At 38.8% G+C, this 15,572-nt stretch overlaps 1 protein-coding gene across 1 annotated transcript in view; it reads left to right on the top strand.

Annotated features, from left to right (window-relative positions):
- Window positions 1-15,572, top strand: part of PMP22 (peripheral myelin protein 22) — a 244,838-nt gene that overhangs the window by 33,003 nt on the left and 196,263 nt on the right. The window lies entirely within an intron of this gene.

Raw genomic sequence — 15,572 nt, 5'->3', positions numbered from 1 at the left:
TCTAGCAGTCTCCCTTACTAGCTCTGCTGTAGTTACCCAGCTATTCGGTAACTCTTCACTGCCTCCCAGTGCCTGTCTTAACTCTTCTCTGAACTCCACCTCACAATCACCCTTTTTTAACTTCCACCATTTAATCCTTGACACTACTTTCATGCTCCTCCTCCTCTTCTTGATCACCAGCGTCATCCTACAGACCACCATTCTATGCTGCTTAACTACACTTTCCCCTGTCACCACTTTACAGTCTCCAATTTCCTTTAGACTGGACCTCCTACATAGGATATAGTCCACCTGTGTGCATCTTCCTCCACTCTTGTACATCACCCTATGCTCCTCCCTCTTCTTAAAATACGTATTCACCACAGCCATGTCCATCCTTTTCGCAAAATCCACAATCATCTGACCTTCGGCATTCCTCTCCTTAACACCATACCTACACATCACTTCCTCATCCCCTCTGTTCACTTCACCAACATGCCCATTGAAGTCCGCTCCAATCACTAGTCTCTCACCTTTGGGTACACTCACCACCACTTCATCCAACTCACTCCAAAATGTTTCTTTCTCATCCATTGCACACCCAACTTGTGGAGCATATGCACTAACAACATTCATCATTACACCACCAATTTCAAGCTTCATAAACATCACTCTATCAGACACTCTCTTCACCTCCAAAACACTCTTGGTATACTATTCCTTTAGGATAACCCCTACCCCATTTCTCCTGCCATCCACACTATGACAGAACAATTTGAATCCACCTCCTATACACTTTGCCTTACTTCCCTTCCATCTGGTCTCTTGCACGCACAATATATCAACCTTCCTTCTCTCCATCATATCAGCTAGCTCTCTCCCTATACCAGTCATACTGCCAACATTCAAAGTTCCTACCCTCGCTACTACACTCCTAACCTTCCTCCTCTCTTTCTGCCTTCGAGCATGCCTTCCCCCTCCTCTTCTCCTTCGGCCAACAGTAGCCCAATTTCCGCCAGCACCCTGTTGGCTAACAGTACTGGTGGCAGTCGTTGTTATCCCAGGCTTCGACCGATCTGGTATGGAAATATGAAATGTTATCCGCATAAGTAATTTGGCAGAGATTTTACGCCGGATGCCCTTCCTGGCGCAACCCTCCCCATTTATCCGGGCTTGGGACTGGCACAAAGAAATGCACTGGGTTAATAATTAACTAAATAAATAAATAAATAAATTATATAATAAATGTCAAGGCAAGACAAATATGTGCTTACTTTCCAGATCTAATTGTGACTCCAGATGATTTGAGAAACTAGTGTGCAGAACATTTAGTACAAGGATGTCAGAATGCACATATGAGGAGAACCACTCCAATGGAAGCTTGTTCTGCCAATGAATGAAATGAAGTGGAACACAGAGACAGGTAATCCCCAATATTTTAGTTCAGTAAACTTTTAGAGGTACTAGAAGGGATCACACTTCAGTAAAACCTCTTGTATATATTATTTGCTTATTTATTTGAATTTACCAGGGTAGAGCATTGATCAATTCTGACTGATTTCAGGCTCAGTCAGGGATCAAAAACTGACCAGACATACAAAATGGACCAGAGTACAATAACACATAATTGACAGTAAGATGGTACATTACATCAGTGCTTGCTGACTGATGAGTCACGGACTAAATTATTGCTGTATTTTACCCATAAAAACACTGCTAGGTACCTCATTCAGAAAGGTAACTGCTTTTCATAAGCTAATATGCTGATTAGTTATGTCTACAAGTTGGCAGTAGCAATGTCCCAAGTGACAGGAATGTGCATGGGTTTCTCAGTAATGACCAATAGGCAAGGAAGTAGAGTTCAGGACATACTGGCAGAGAAAGAGGACATGCAAAAAGTGATCACCACTGTGGTTCTACAAGACACCAAAATACTGTTTTCTAATTTGTTAACAGTTATGTCACAAGATGTAATAGGGAAAAATGTACTTGTAGAAGAAGATACTTAAGTGCTATGAGAGGCATTTTTCCTGAAGTGCACTCCAAAAGAAAAGCTAAAGCAGTGACTTAGGGTTTTGAAACATGGTCTCATGGCAAAGAAATATAAAAAGGTTGTACTGCTGACTTCTTTAAATATTGAGATCCCCTTGTTTTCCATATTCAGAATATCTAGTTTACAATCACCTTTAACAACTAAGGCAGAGACAGTGAAGCCTTTGGGCTAACAAAGCACTGTGCTGTGTAGAGTAATAAGTTACAACCTATTCCCAGGCCTACATAGAGCTTCTAAAGCACTGTGCTGTGTAGGGTAATAAGTTAAAAGCTAGTCCCAGGCCTACTCAGGGCTACTAAAGTACTGTGATGTGCAGGGTAATAAGTTAAAAGCTAGTCCCAGGCCTACTCAGGGCTACTAAAGCACTGTGCTGTGCAGGGTAATAAGTGAAAACCTAGCCCCAGGCCTACTCAGAGTGGATAGTGACAGAAGTGAAAGGAATTACAGATCAGTTCCTAAAAAGCTGAGTGCCAAAAGTAATCATTATTAATCTTAACCAAAGGTAGAATAGTACAAAAATATATGTGCCAGTTACTGTATACACTCAAGCATGCATACATGCATGCAAATGATGCTAAAGGTGGAGTCCCACAAAACGGGATGTAAGTATATCTATTAAAAGCTACAAGATCCTTCACTTGTGTTTTAATGGTACTTGAGCTGACAAAACAGTCTTACTTGCCAAACAGTTACTAGTAGCGTGGTCTAGCAGCTTACCAAGAACATGACCACACTGCAGAACAATATGAAATGTTTGTAAACTTGTGGATAATATTTCGCCTTAATATCTAATTTGTGTAGTAACATGTTTTAGGTAAAACCAAGTTACTGGCTTTTTTTTGTAGTCTTGTTTTCTGTCACTAACAAATTAAGTGTTTGGAGTAACATTTAATCAAAGAAGTGAGGGTTATTCCTGTTTCAGAATTCAGGATCTTGTAGGAGTTCGCAGAAAAGAACAAATATAGTAATAAAATGGCAGCACAGCTGCTTTTAGTGGATAAGATCTCTGCCTCACAGTTTCAGAATCTGGGGTTCAGTTCTGACCTCTGGTCACTATGTGGGGTCTATCCTCTGTGTGAGTTTTCCCATGTTGTGGCTAAAAAGGGTGGCGGGAGGCTGTGATGGTCATTTCACTTACCTGGTTAACAAATCCATAAATTAAAAGTAACCTCTCTCACACACCCCTTGCCTAATAAATGAAGCCAGGCTGCAGTCAAAAATTTTTCTTGAAAACAGCTTTAATATCTTCCATCACTGCCTCGACAGGTAAAAATGTACATGGCTGTGAGTTAACTAATGTCTTACAGCTCAGCAGGAAAGTGAGTCTGTGTGGGTTACATGAGCAATATAAAATGTAAACAGATATACACATATACAGATTGCAAATAACTGATTTTTTTGTATAATCTGTTCAGACAGCAGGAGTACCTTATGCAATCAATATCAGTGTGAATCAGTATAAGCAAATATTGCAAGAGGAAGGTTTGTAAGCACACTTTATACTGCAGCTGGTAGTTAATTACGAAGCTGAAAAGTAACCGCCTGGGATTATCATTTATAGGCTGCCTTTTGTTGAGTAAAAGAATAAAAATCAATAGCCAAGTAAAGTTTTATCTATCTATCTATTTAGTTTTATTTATTTATTTATATTTGTTTACCGGGAAATTCCGAGTGGACACAGGTCCTTTTTCAGCAGATGCCCAGGGAGAAAAGCTCCACAGAGTGACAGTGATAAATGGTGTACAACAAGAATCAGGTATGTATACAGTGCAGGTGATCATGACATGGAAAAAAAAAATACAGGATCACATTTGGTACCATTAAGTAGTAGCTCTAGTTACACATCAAGAGAAAGAGTAATACACAATAAAACAATTATTTAACAGTAACACAGTACAACAATTATTTAACAGTAACAAGATATCAATAACAATAGACAAGAATTACTAAGTCCTGGTAGGATTAACTAGCAGTGAGTAATCATTGGTTCAGTTTTATAATGATATAGGGGATGCTCTATCTATGTCAGGTAAAAGAGAGGGGGGTAGAAGGGAGGAGGGGGGGTTAGTCGGGGTTTGTACAAGGACAAAGCTAGTGAGAATTTAGGTGTGATTTAAGTGCAGTCTTGAAGAGACTGCAGGATGGAAAGGTAGTTATGGAAGTGGGAAGGTTGTTCCAGAGTTTGGATATGGCACAGGAAAATAGTGTTTCACCAGCTGAGTTTTTGGCTTTGGTGACCTGGGGTAGATTTTTATTGCAGGAGCGTAGTGGCCTGGAAGAGTGGTAGGGTTGGAGAATTGTGTGGAGAGATGGGATTCTGAGAGGGTGGTTTACTAGTTTATGAGCAAAGGTGAGTTAAGTTAAGTGAAGGAGTTGTGAGAGCTCAAGCCAGTCAAGGTGTCTAAGAGAGACACAGTGTTGGCTGCAGTAGGGAGCATCAGTGGCAAACTTTGCAATTTTATTGTAGCAGGTTTCAAGTTTATTTACGTCTGACTGTCTAAGATTTGTAAGTATGGGTGATGCGTAGAGTAGGGTGGAGATTAGTAGGGATTTGGCGATGGAGATTCTTGCTGGTTTGGTGAGGTACTGGTGGTTTCTATATAAGGCACCCAGTTTTTGTGAACTTTTTTTAATTGTTACTGATATGTGGGTGTCAAATTTGTGATTATTGTCTATCTGTACGCCAAGTAGTTTTGTGTGGACTGTTGGTGAAATGGAGGTATTGTCCTTGGCCTGTATAGTGAAGTGTGGGGGGGGTGTTTGGGATAGATATGGAGGGTAGGAAGATGAGGAGCTTGGTCTTGTTTGGATTGAGGAGAAGCTGGGTATTATATAGCCAGCTTTCAACTGAGGAGAATGATTCTTGGGTGATCTGTTGGAGTTCTGTTAGAGTTGGGGCTGAGCCGATGAGGGTGGAATCATCTGCATACTGTATGAGGGAGGTATGTTTGGTGGCAGTGTGTAGGTTGTTGGTGAAAAGGGAGAAAAGAAGGGGGCCAAGGATGGAGCCTTGGGGAACCCCGAGAGTAACAGGGCAGCGAGGGGATAGATTGTTGTCCCAGACAACTGATTGCTGGTGTCCTTGTAGATAGCTGTGGAACCAGTTTGTGGCTGGTGTGGAGAAGGAGAGGTTGAAGAGAGCAGAGAGAAGTAGATTATGTGACACAATGTCAAAGGCCTTAGATAGATCCAGAAATACAGCATAGGAGAGGAGGCCATTGTTTTTGTGATGGAGGATAGTGTTACTGAAGGAGAGGAGAGCAGTTGTCATGCTGTGGTGTGGTCTGAAACCATGTTGAGTACTGGAGAGGAGGTTATTATTGAGGAGGAATTTGGAGACCTGTGAGTTGATGCATTTTTCGAGTATCTTTGAGATGGGGGAGAGGATGGCTATGGGGTGGTAGTTGGAGAGGTCAGTGGAGGGGCCAGCTTTGTGGAGGGGAATGATGTGGGATATTTTCCATAGCATGGGTATGTAGGATTTAGATATGGAGTGGTTGATTAGTATGGAAGTAGGATAAGCTATGACATCAGCTGCTATCTTTAGGTATTCAGTGGGCAGGTTGTCGGCTGCTAGTTTTGTGGGTTTTATAGGTTCATAGGTTCATAGGTTTATACTAGGCTATCTGCCCTAAGGCATTTATAAGCCTAGCCCAAAGTTTTGTGGCTTACGCCACCCCTTATATGAAAAAATACTGTACCCATTAGTTTGTTGTGCCTCTGTCCAGCAGTGACACAGAGATGATTCCCGGGGTAAACCTACAATCTCCCATCAGTTTTTTCAGGAGTCTTTTTATGTAGGAGGTAGGTACCATGGAGAGAAAGAAGGCAGGGAGGGATGGATTTGGATTGAGTGTAGGAGGAATTGGTGTAGGGAAGTGTTTTTTGGTTAGGGATTGTATGGATTCTGTGAAGTGATTGTTGAATGAATCAGCAATACTACTGGTGGAGAGAGGGGTGATTGGCTGGGGGTTGCTTTCTTTTCCTGGACAGAGAGTAGTGTTAATTGTGGACCAGAATTTCTTGGGGTTGCTTTGGGAAGAATTTAGGGATGTCTGATAGAAAAGGGCTTTGTCTGCTTTTACTTGCTTTTTGACCTTGTTACGTAGTTCAAGGAAGAGTTGCCTATCTGAGGGTTGCTTAGTTATGCACCAGCATTCCCATGTTTTATCCCTAGTTTTCATTAGTCCTCTGGTGGTGTTTTGTAGCCAGGGGGAGCTCTTGGTTCTGATTCTGGTGTTTCTGAGGGGGTCATGGGAGTTAAGGATGTTGAGAAAGGTGCTGTTAAAGAAGTAGACTGCCTCTTCTAGGTTGAGGTACCTTAAAGGTGACCAGTTTATTCTCTGGAGGGAGGAGGTGAAGTAGTAGGGGTTGAAGTTAGCTTTGTTGTGAATAAGTCTGTGGGTAATGGGTTTGCTATCATTTATGCGATGTTTTAGTAGGAAGGTTGGGGAATGGCCATTGAGGGAGTCAGGTAAACAGCCTGCCAGGTAGGTGTGAGGGACTTTGTTGACTAAGACCCAATCAAGAGTAGTGTGGTTATTAGGGTTTTTATTGATCCTAGTAGGGGGCTTGTATTAGCTGTGAGAAACCATGGAGATTTAGGTGGAGGGTTGGGTGGTTGCTGTTGCAGGATAGCCAGTTGATGTTAAAGTCTCCGAGGATGTTAGTTTTTTGGGGTAAGGAGAGATTGTCCCAGTTTAGTAGGTTTTCAAGGGGAGATATATTTTGGTCTGGTGGGAAATAGCACCTTATCTATCTATCTATCTATCTATCTATCTATCTATCTATCTATCTATCTATCTATTTATCTGGGTAAAGTTATCCCTCTGTACCATTTTCAGGCTCAGCCCAGGGATACAGAAGGCTGAAAATTTTACTTCCTTCTTTCTCTCTTTGCATCTTAAATATATAACTCGCTTAGCTGAAGTCATCTGATGTGGTTTTGCTGTTGATTATAAGGAGGAATATATGTTACTTGATAAGGAACAAATAATGCATAAACTACAAAATGTGCCCATTTTATAATTGATGTCACATAACTCTAATAGAACTGCTTGGCCTAATTTGGCTTTTTCTCGCAGACAGTCTTTTGAGGATTATCATATAACTTAATACAAGCAGGGATGAGACTGCCTGCTGATTGTAGATGAAAGTGCTGTGTGCACCAACAGGGCAGTGCCTGTGAAAGTCACTACAAGGGAAGGGACTTTTCAAACCAAAACTTCATTTCCTACGTCTGTGACTTCCTCTTTTGTTTGTGTATGTGGCTGTCTTCAGGAGTCGCAAAGTTAAAGAGATTGTGCCAAAAGCCGCTGGCATTTTTCACAGTTTAACTCAGTGTGTGTGTGTGTGTGTGTGTGTGTGTGTGTGTGTGAGTGCATATGCCCTGCATTCTAGAAAAATGAATCTTATTACATTTATTCATTCATTATGCTTCATCTGAGGGTGAAATGCAAACGTCTTTGAACTGCGTCTGAACAAAATGCAGCAGTTGCATCAGCCTCAGTTTGTAATGAGTGGGTACACAAGACACAAGCTACAAGGTAAATGTCTACTGTGCCTTTAGTTCTATGAAATGCTTTTGCTTCATTTCATATCTCAGAGTGACGTGCTCAGAAGTGAGTTGGTATATTTTATTTATTTGTTTATTTTATGATTGTGTAAGCCAGTTCATCTAAATTGTTTTTTCAGGCATGACTTGGGGCAATAACAGAGTACAGGAAAAACTACATGAGCAACAATAACTGAAACAATTATCTTATAACAGTAACATAAACTTATGTACACTGTAAACTGTAATGTACAAAGAAAAGAAAAAAGATGTTGTACATTCATTCTCATTGCTAAATGCAAGCTTTTGAAAAGGTTCGCCTGTTCAGTATTTTGCAGTGAATGCATCCATCCATACATAGGTACATAGAGTAATTTCTTATTTTTTAGTAATTATTTTCAGTAAATGTTTCTTAATTTTTATTTACACTAAATTTTTCGACAATCAAGTATGCATACATCTGTGTTGTTGGATACTGACTGCTGACCTGTGAAACAGTGCATATAGTACATGTTTCTTTGACTATTCATAATACTTTAAAACAAAATTATTAAGTATAATATTCCTACTGCTTACTTGGAAAACAACACAACCAGATATGTAGACAGGCAAATGTGAAAAAACTGGAAAGGGATCCAAAGATGCATGCATTTTCTTCATTAGACAGTAGGCCATATAGTTTAGAAGCTGGAGGTATACTAAATCTTACTGCCATCATTGTATTTATTTACACTTAACTTGCTGGGTAACTATGGGTCCAATTACAAAAGACTTGCTCTCAGTGTAAGTGACTTACTATAGTGTAAGGCATATCTATAAAGCAGGCTTATACCGGGAACTAGATTTCAAATGATTTAGTCTCGGTGTGAGTGACTTAATCCAGTGTATACATCAGCAATTTTTACTAAGGAATTCTACATCCATCTAGAAAAGTGTTTAGAGCTTGTAGTCTCTACCAGAAACAAATATCACAGGAAATTCAAAAATAAACCACCCTGCTGCTCCATCACCATAAATAGACTATACAGCAAACAAAAGAAACTCCTTGTATCATTTAGTGGAGGTAAAATCCATCTTCTCAAAAGTATTACAAAAGAAAAAAATGAATAACACTGTCAGATCTGCTAAAGTAGCCCATGAACTTTGCCTGGCCTCTGACACCAGCTATATCTGTAGATCTTTCTTTAGCTATGTTAGGAAACTAAAAACAATACCCTACATTATTTAGAAAATATTCATGATGAGGTCTCCCATTCTGACTAATGTGACATTTCCAATATCCTTGCAAAAAATTTTGTGCCAACTTCCAAACAAAGTCAGTACTAGCTTCACCTGTGAGACTTCTAGTCAAAGCCCCAAATATCGAAATTCCTTACTCCTCTAGTCATCTCTAATACTCCTCTAGTCATCTCTAAAGATCACTTACTGCAATCTTCAAACCGTTTAACTTACATTTAGCTACTGGTTTTATCTCTAATGAGTGGAAGTGGTAATGCCCCTCCATAAGGGTGGCTTTACAACTGCCCTGGGTAATTACAAACCTGTTGTCCTCCTCTGCAAAGCCAGGGAATGTATCATTGACCTCATAGACTATGATATAAAGCATCTTGCAAGACTTAATCACCAACAGTTTGGTTTTGTGAAGGGAAGATCATGTCTATTTAAGCTGCTAAATTTCTACAGAGGCTGTTGAGGCCAGCAATACAGTATTGACCTGGCTAAGGTTTTTGACATCATCCCCCATGTTATCATCATATAAATGCTGAATTATTTAAAAATCAACTCATATGTGGTAAGATGGATAACAAACTGGTTGAAAGACACCATGTCAATTGTAGGTGCTTCATTAGAAAGTATGAGAATGACCAGTGGTGTCCCTCAGGGCTCAGTCCTGGGACCTCTCCTTTTTGGTATTTATTTCTCAGATGTCCAAGCAGACAGCCAAAACCTCTGGTTAACAAAGTTTACTGACAAATGTAAGTAGGGCTGTTGTTAGGTCACCCTATGACAACCAAACCCTCCAAAAATGAATTCTCTCCTTAGCTAACTCTTGGTGTACCAAATTAGTTGCTAAAAAGTGTAGTAAATTCCTTTCTGATAGACACCCATTATATTGACTAGCTAACACAACTCTACAAAATGAAAACATAATTAGGTACCTAGGTGCTTGGGTTGATAGTTCCCTCTCTTTTGATCACCATGTAAAAATGGTTGTCAGAAAATCATTTTATTCAGCCCAACTAATTGCAAAAGGAATATATTCATGTTCTGAAAAGGTAACCACTCCATTACACTCAGAACTGATCAGGCCAGTTATCAAGTACAATGCATCCTTTGGGATCTATATTACTAAACATATCAAACAATTACAAAGACTTCAAAGGTTCCCAACCAAAAAGGATGACAGGCCTAAAGTCCTTGAGCTACCAAGAGAGGCTGGAAGCTCTATCCCTTTTTTCAGTGTCTTATAGACTTTTGAGGGGTGATACCTGCCTCACTTCATGTGCCTATAGAAGCTCCATTGCCCTGTATCTCCTGCTTCTCTGCAAGTCCAATATTTCAATCTGTACTAGAACCAGGGACCCAAACTTTCAACAACAGATAGCTAAAACATGTTGGACGGACAGGCTTATAGACCAGTGCCTTCCAAACCTCTGAAATAAACTGCCTGTGCATGTTAAACAGTTCAGCTAACGTACCCATCAACTGTCCAGATTTTTACCTTATACTTTTGGTCTGCCCCTCATAAAATTTGTGGTTTTCTGGCAAAGCACTGAAGATTAAAGTTAATAAATAATGGCATACATTTGAGTTTCATCATATCCTTCGGAAGATGCCACTGACACAAATCCTGTTATTTTTGCAACTTTCTAAGTTTCTAAGAGTGATAATATTTAAACGTTGCCCCTAATTTTAGGCCTTTGTCCCCCAAGATTTTTGGCTTTGTCCACATTTCTTGTGCTAAGAGGTTGAGAGGTATGGCAGCTAACTATCTTCCTTTAACTAGATGACTAGATGGGAACCCAGAAATCAATTGATATGGCCCACTTGGAGAAAAGAGATACTGCCTGAGGGAGAGTACTTGCAAGTCAAGAATGGCCATGAAACTCAGTAGCCTTGGAATATTTATGGATCTTTAAATCAATAAAAAGTACAACCATATTCAAGACATAGAAGTAATAAGAAAAACATTATAGCAGAATAAGAGTGCGTGTGACGTTCAATAAAGAACAACTATTTACAATGCATGAAGTTCTGAAATATCAGCTGTTTTCAAGAAATTTGCTTGTGTGCTGGATATATATACACAAAAATATGTGTTTGGGAGTGGCAAATCTAGGCAGGTTTTGGTAGAAGTAACTAAGCAAAGAAGGGTTAAGATGTTGAGATGGTGGAAGTAGAGATGCAAATGTTAGATAGGTGAATGATAGTGTATATGGAATGGGGGAGTAACCTGAGTTCTTAAATATGCTTAACTGGGTGGTAATACATTCCATCTTGGAATCATATGGCCTAGCCTATGTGTCCACTATGAGATTTTTAGTTGTGGTATGATAACAGTACTCAGAGAATGGACAAACTGTACATCAGCACACTGATTGGAGAGCGAATGTTCTCCAGCAGGGTATTAATGTACAAGTAATGCCAGGTGAAAAATGAGCCCACCACTTCATGAAGGCATATCAAGCTGCCGTGGAGCTCGGACTGATAAAAAAACTAATGGCTGACATTACTTTTACACGCGCTAGGCAGGGCTTTCGTGTGTGTGTGTGTGTGGATTGTGTGAGAGAGTGATATGATGTGAGAGAGAAGACTGGTGTGAAGACACATGTGTGTGTGTGTGTGTGTGTGTGTGTGTGTGTGTGTGTATGAGAAACATCGAGAGAGTGAGAGTGATCTTGTGTGAGTGAGTGCATGTATGGAAGCAGAGAAGACTGTGTGCGCACGCACGTGTGTGTGTGTGTGTGTGTGTGTGTGTGTATGAGAAACATCGAGAGAGTGAGAGTGATCTTGTGTGAGTGAGTGCATGTATGGAAGCAGAGAAGACTGTGTGCGCACGCACGTGTGTGTGTGTGTGTGTGTGTGTGTGTGTGTGTGTGTGTGTGTGTGTGTGTGTGTGAGAGAGAGAGTGTGAGAGAGAGAGAGAGAGTGAGAACAATCTTGTATGAGTGAATGCGTGTATGAAAGCAGAAGTGACTGTATGAGACAGAGAATGGGCTGTCTGTAAAATTGTTGTGTTTTACTTACTTATTTCTTTTTTTAAGTACTATATTATTTTCTTATATATTTTTGATGTAAAATGCTTCCTCCAACACCATTAACATATATTACAGAAAGTTTGAAACATTAGGCAGAGGAACTATTTTACATCAAACATATACAAGAAAATAATATAGTACTTAAAAAAATAAGTAAAACATAACAAGTTTACAGAGAGCCCATTCTCTAAGTGCAATAATGCCCTCCAGGGTGTATGTTAATGTGTAATTAATGCCCTTCCAAGGGTGCAGAGTCCCTCTGCCTCTATGGCGTTGGGCCTCATAACCCCTGAGCAGGTGTTAATTACATATTTAACACATACCCTGTTGGACATTATTACTTACTTAAAACCAGCAGAGAAGCAAAGAGAGATACAATGGCATGTTTTAATTGGTAGCACATAAACCAGAAGCAATTTAAAAATAAATAACACTGTCTAGACAAGCACAATGTAAGCAGCAAAAAACAATTGGCTGAGAATGGACTACAATTTTCATATGGTTATAGGTCAGGAAGCTACAGACTGCAGGCTCAGTTCTTTTAGGCTAAGTCTGCTTTATACAAATGTAATACAATATAGGAAGACAACATTGTTAAAGTAAATTTCATTTTGAAAACTGAAAGGCTTTGTTGAAATGGGTCTTTAGAAACTTTTTTTATTAAATGTTACAAGAAAAACAACCTTACAGAATAAAGGGAAGCATCCCTCTATGGAGTTGTTTAGGACTGCATCACTCAACTAAATGTTAAAAAATGTGATATTCCTGTATCTCTAGAGATAGTTGATGAATATACATAAACTGATGGTGTATGACGTCTGTTCTCTACCCGCACTTGTTTTATTCTCACATGTTTTAGAACAAAACAGATTATTTGACATATCTTGTTTTAAAAAAACTTATGACTCTTTTCCAAGCATAAATTGTTTCCTAAATAGGTCTACTACTAGCTGGGATCTGATTTACTTTTCTACCTATACAGTTGTATCTTTGCACATTTTTGAACATTGACAGCTTAAGAATTTCAATTTCTTCTGTGATGTTGAGAATGACATCAATGCAATCATTAGGATGCTGTTTGCATGTGTGGTTATGTAGTGCTATAAATACTAGTACTGCTGTATTATGAGTGCTGTTTGTGCATTTCCAGACAGAATCAAGGTGCTTAGTTTAGCCCTGACATCAATGGCGTTGAGATACATAGGAATACTAAAGTGGCAAACAGCAATATGTTGCATATTAATTGACTGAAAACCATTACTGTGATTTTGCAAATATAAAATGTGTAAAGATCGCTTTCTATTTCATATTAAATGTACCTCACGTTACCTTCAAGCTGAAAACTTGTATATTATTCATCTATAGCTGTTTCTGTGTAGGTTTATTAGCTCATGAAATTTCAGGCTTTTAATGCTGTCCTAAGCTCTTCATAAAGTAATGCACTAAATTCCTTGCTGAGGTTTAAATGTTGAGACATACAGATTGAGTGAATGAGACATGAATAAACAGACTAAACAGAACTGTTAAGAACTGAGTAAAAAAGGACATCATACATTGGCTTACAGATTTAAAACATCTCAGGAAGACAGGAAGAATGTAGGAACCACAAATCACTAATGTTTCTTATTTCCAGTGTGTAAATTGTTATCAGTAGTTTTTACTCTTAAAGAAAACTATGTTTATCTCTTTCGTATCTCCTGAAAGTTTCAAACATTGTACAAAATATATTTCTTTGCTCTGTTTTTTTCCAGCACCCACCTGTGCTATCAGTAAAGAAATGTTGTTGTACATTTCTTTGGGGTCTTTTCTGGGTGAGTGCTGTTATGAGTTTTTAGCCACAAACTAGCTCCTCTGGTGGCCTTTCTGTAATCTGGATTATTTGGGTTATGTGCTTCAATGACACCAGAGACTTCCATTTCTTAAAACCCTTCCAAAGATCTCAAATCATGCCATTTGTGCACAAAAACAAATATCCAAAGTGGCTGAAGCAAATGCAGAAAATTAAGCAGAGATACACAGGTTATAATTTTCTTGTCACTTAAGCAGGAGTTAGCCAAGCTAGTCAGGTAATTTATTTGTTGGGATTCCCTTTGCTTTTCTTACATTTATTTTAGTTTTATTACATGAAGCTTTTACTTGTTCATTTTTATTTTTCTGCTACATAGTGCAACAGTATTATTTTTGCTGGACTCTAAATTACTTAGGGAAAGGCTATTTTTGTTTTTTACGTTATTTGCTCATTTTTACATCACCAAACTCGTATATATGTACCTTGTTGTTCTCTGTGTTTTCATTGTAAAGTACTACTGTGAGTGTTATGGAACTTGCAACCCCAGGCGGAAACTAAAAAAAGCCCACATGGATCAGTATTCTCCCCTGGTTAACAAAAACAAAAAAAAATAAAATAAAAAAGGCAAAATCTCAAAGTAAGAACAATACATTTTTGTCTATTTTAAAAGTTTGCTCTTTCTCAGCCTTCAAATGACCTCAGGGTGAGAATCTGGAAGAAAATGGGATGTGGAGGGAGGTACTGGGGTTGGGTTTATACGCCTGCAAAAATGCTTATCAGGATATGTTAGTTGCAGTTTCATGAAATAAATAAGCTATGCTGCTTTAAAATGTCAGCTGTGTATTCTGACACCAATCTAGCCTGCAGAGCATTCTTAAATGAAGCAAATACAGAGAAATAAAAGACTTTTCCTCTGAGATTTCAGAAGCTGTTATTTTATCAGACTCATTTATTTATTTATTTTACATTTGTTGATAGGGTGACTGGACTGACCAAATAACTTTTTCATTCACTACAGATTAGAAGGCAAGCAGAACTATAATAAGAAAACTCCCAAAGAAATGTGTACATATTAGGTAAACAAAATTATAATTCAAAGACGAAAGAGTAATGTATACAAAACAGCCAGAAATAACTTGAAAGTAACAGCAGCTTAGAGCCATAAATAAGTACAAAGTAGGCTATCATGTTACAAAATGCCTAGATAGCTGTGTCTGTTTTTCCTTGTAATTAATGCTGGCATTGAGGGACACACAAAACGCATGTAGTACACTATGAATTGGGACAATGGGGCTAACTATTTTTTTATATTCATTTCAGGTGGTCTCTTTTACTGTTTCAAGTACAAATGTAAAACAAATGATTTTGATGCACTGCAACGCAGAAACACAGAATCAGTATTCCAGGGGTTACAGCCAAGTTTGTATACAACACCAGCAGAAAGGGACCAGCTTCCCATGGGATTCAGTGAAATATTTTACTGTAACCTTAAATGTGTGTTGTCTATTAATTGCTAGATAGTTATAGACACCCCCTTCCCCCCGAGACACACACACACACACACACACACACACACACACACACACACACTCTCTCAACTGAATTAGGAACAAATTTCAACAGAATCAGGGACAAATCCTGAAATATTGAGGGACACTTTTTAAAAATACGAATACAACTAGCTTGAGATGTTGACAGAATAAGAGAATGAGAATTATTATACATTTTCTGAGTAAAAGAAGTCTATAACTCTAATTATTGTCATTATTTTTAAGTGTAATTCACTACCTGGCCTCCAAAAGTTAAAGTTATCCGTATTAGGCGGGACTAAGAGGGACAGAGCGAAAATATGAGTCAAAATCTGGGGCAGATGAGAAGTGTGACATATTACCTCTCAACCTCTTAGCCAAGAAATCTGGACAAAGTCTTAGACCACTT

The sequence above is a fragment of the Protopterus annectens genome, chromosome 12.part0 (genome assembly GCF_019279795.1).
Source record: "Protopterus annectens isolate FY-2018-M chromosome 12.part0, PAN1.0, whole genome shotgun sequence".
NCBI classification, from domain to species: domain Eukaryota; kingdom Metazoa; phylum Chordata; order Ceratodontiformes; family Protopteridae; genus Protopterus; species Protopterus annectens.
This window is presented reverse-complemented; position numbering and strand designations above follow the sequence as displayed.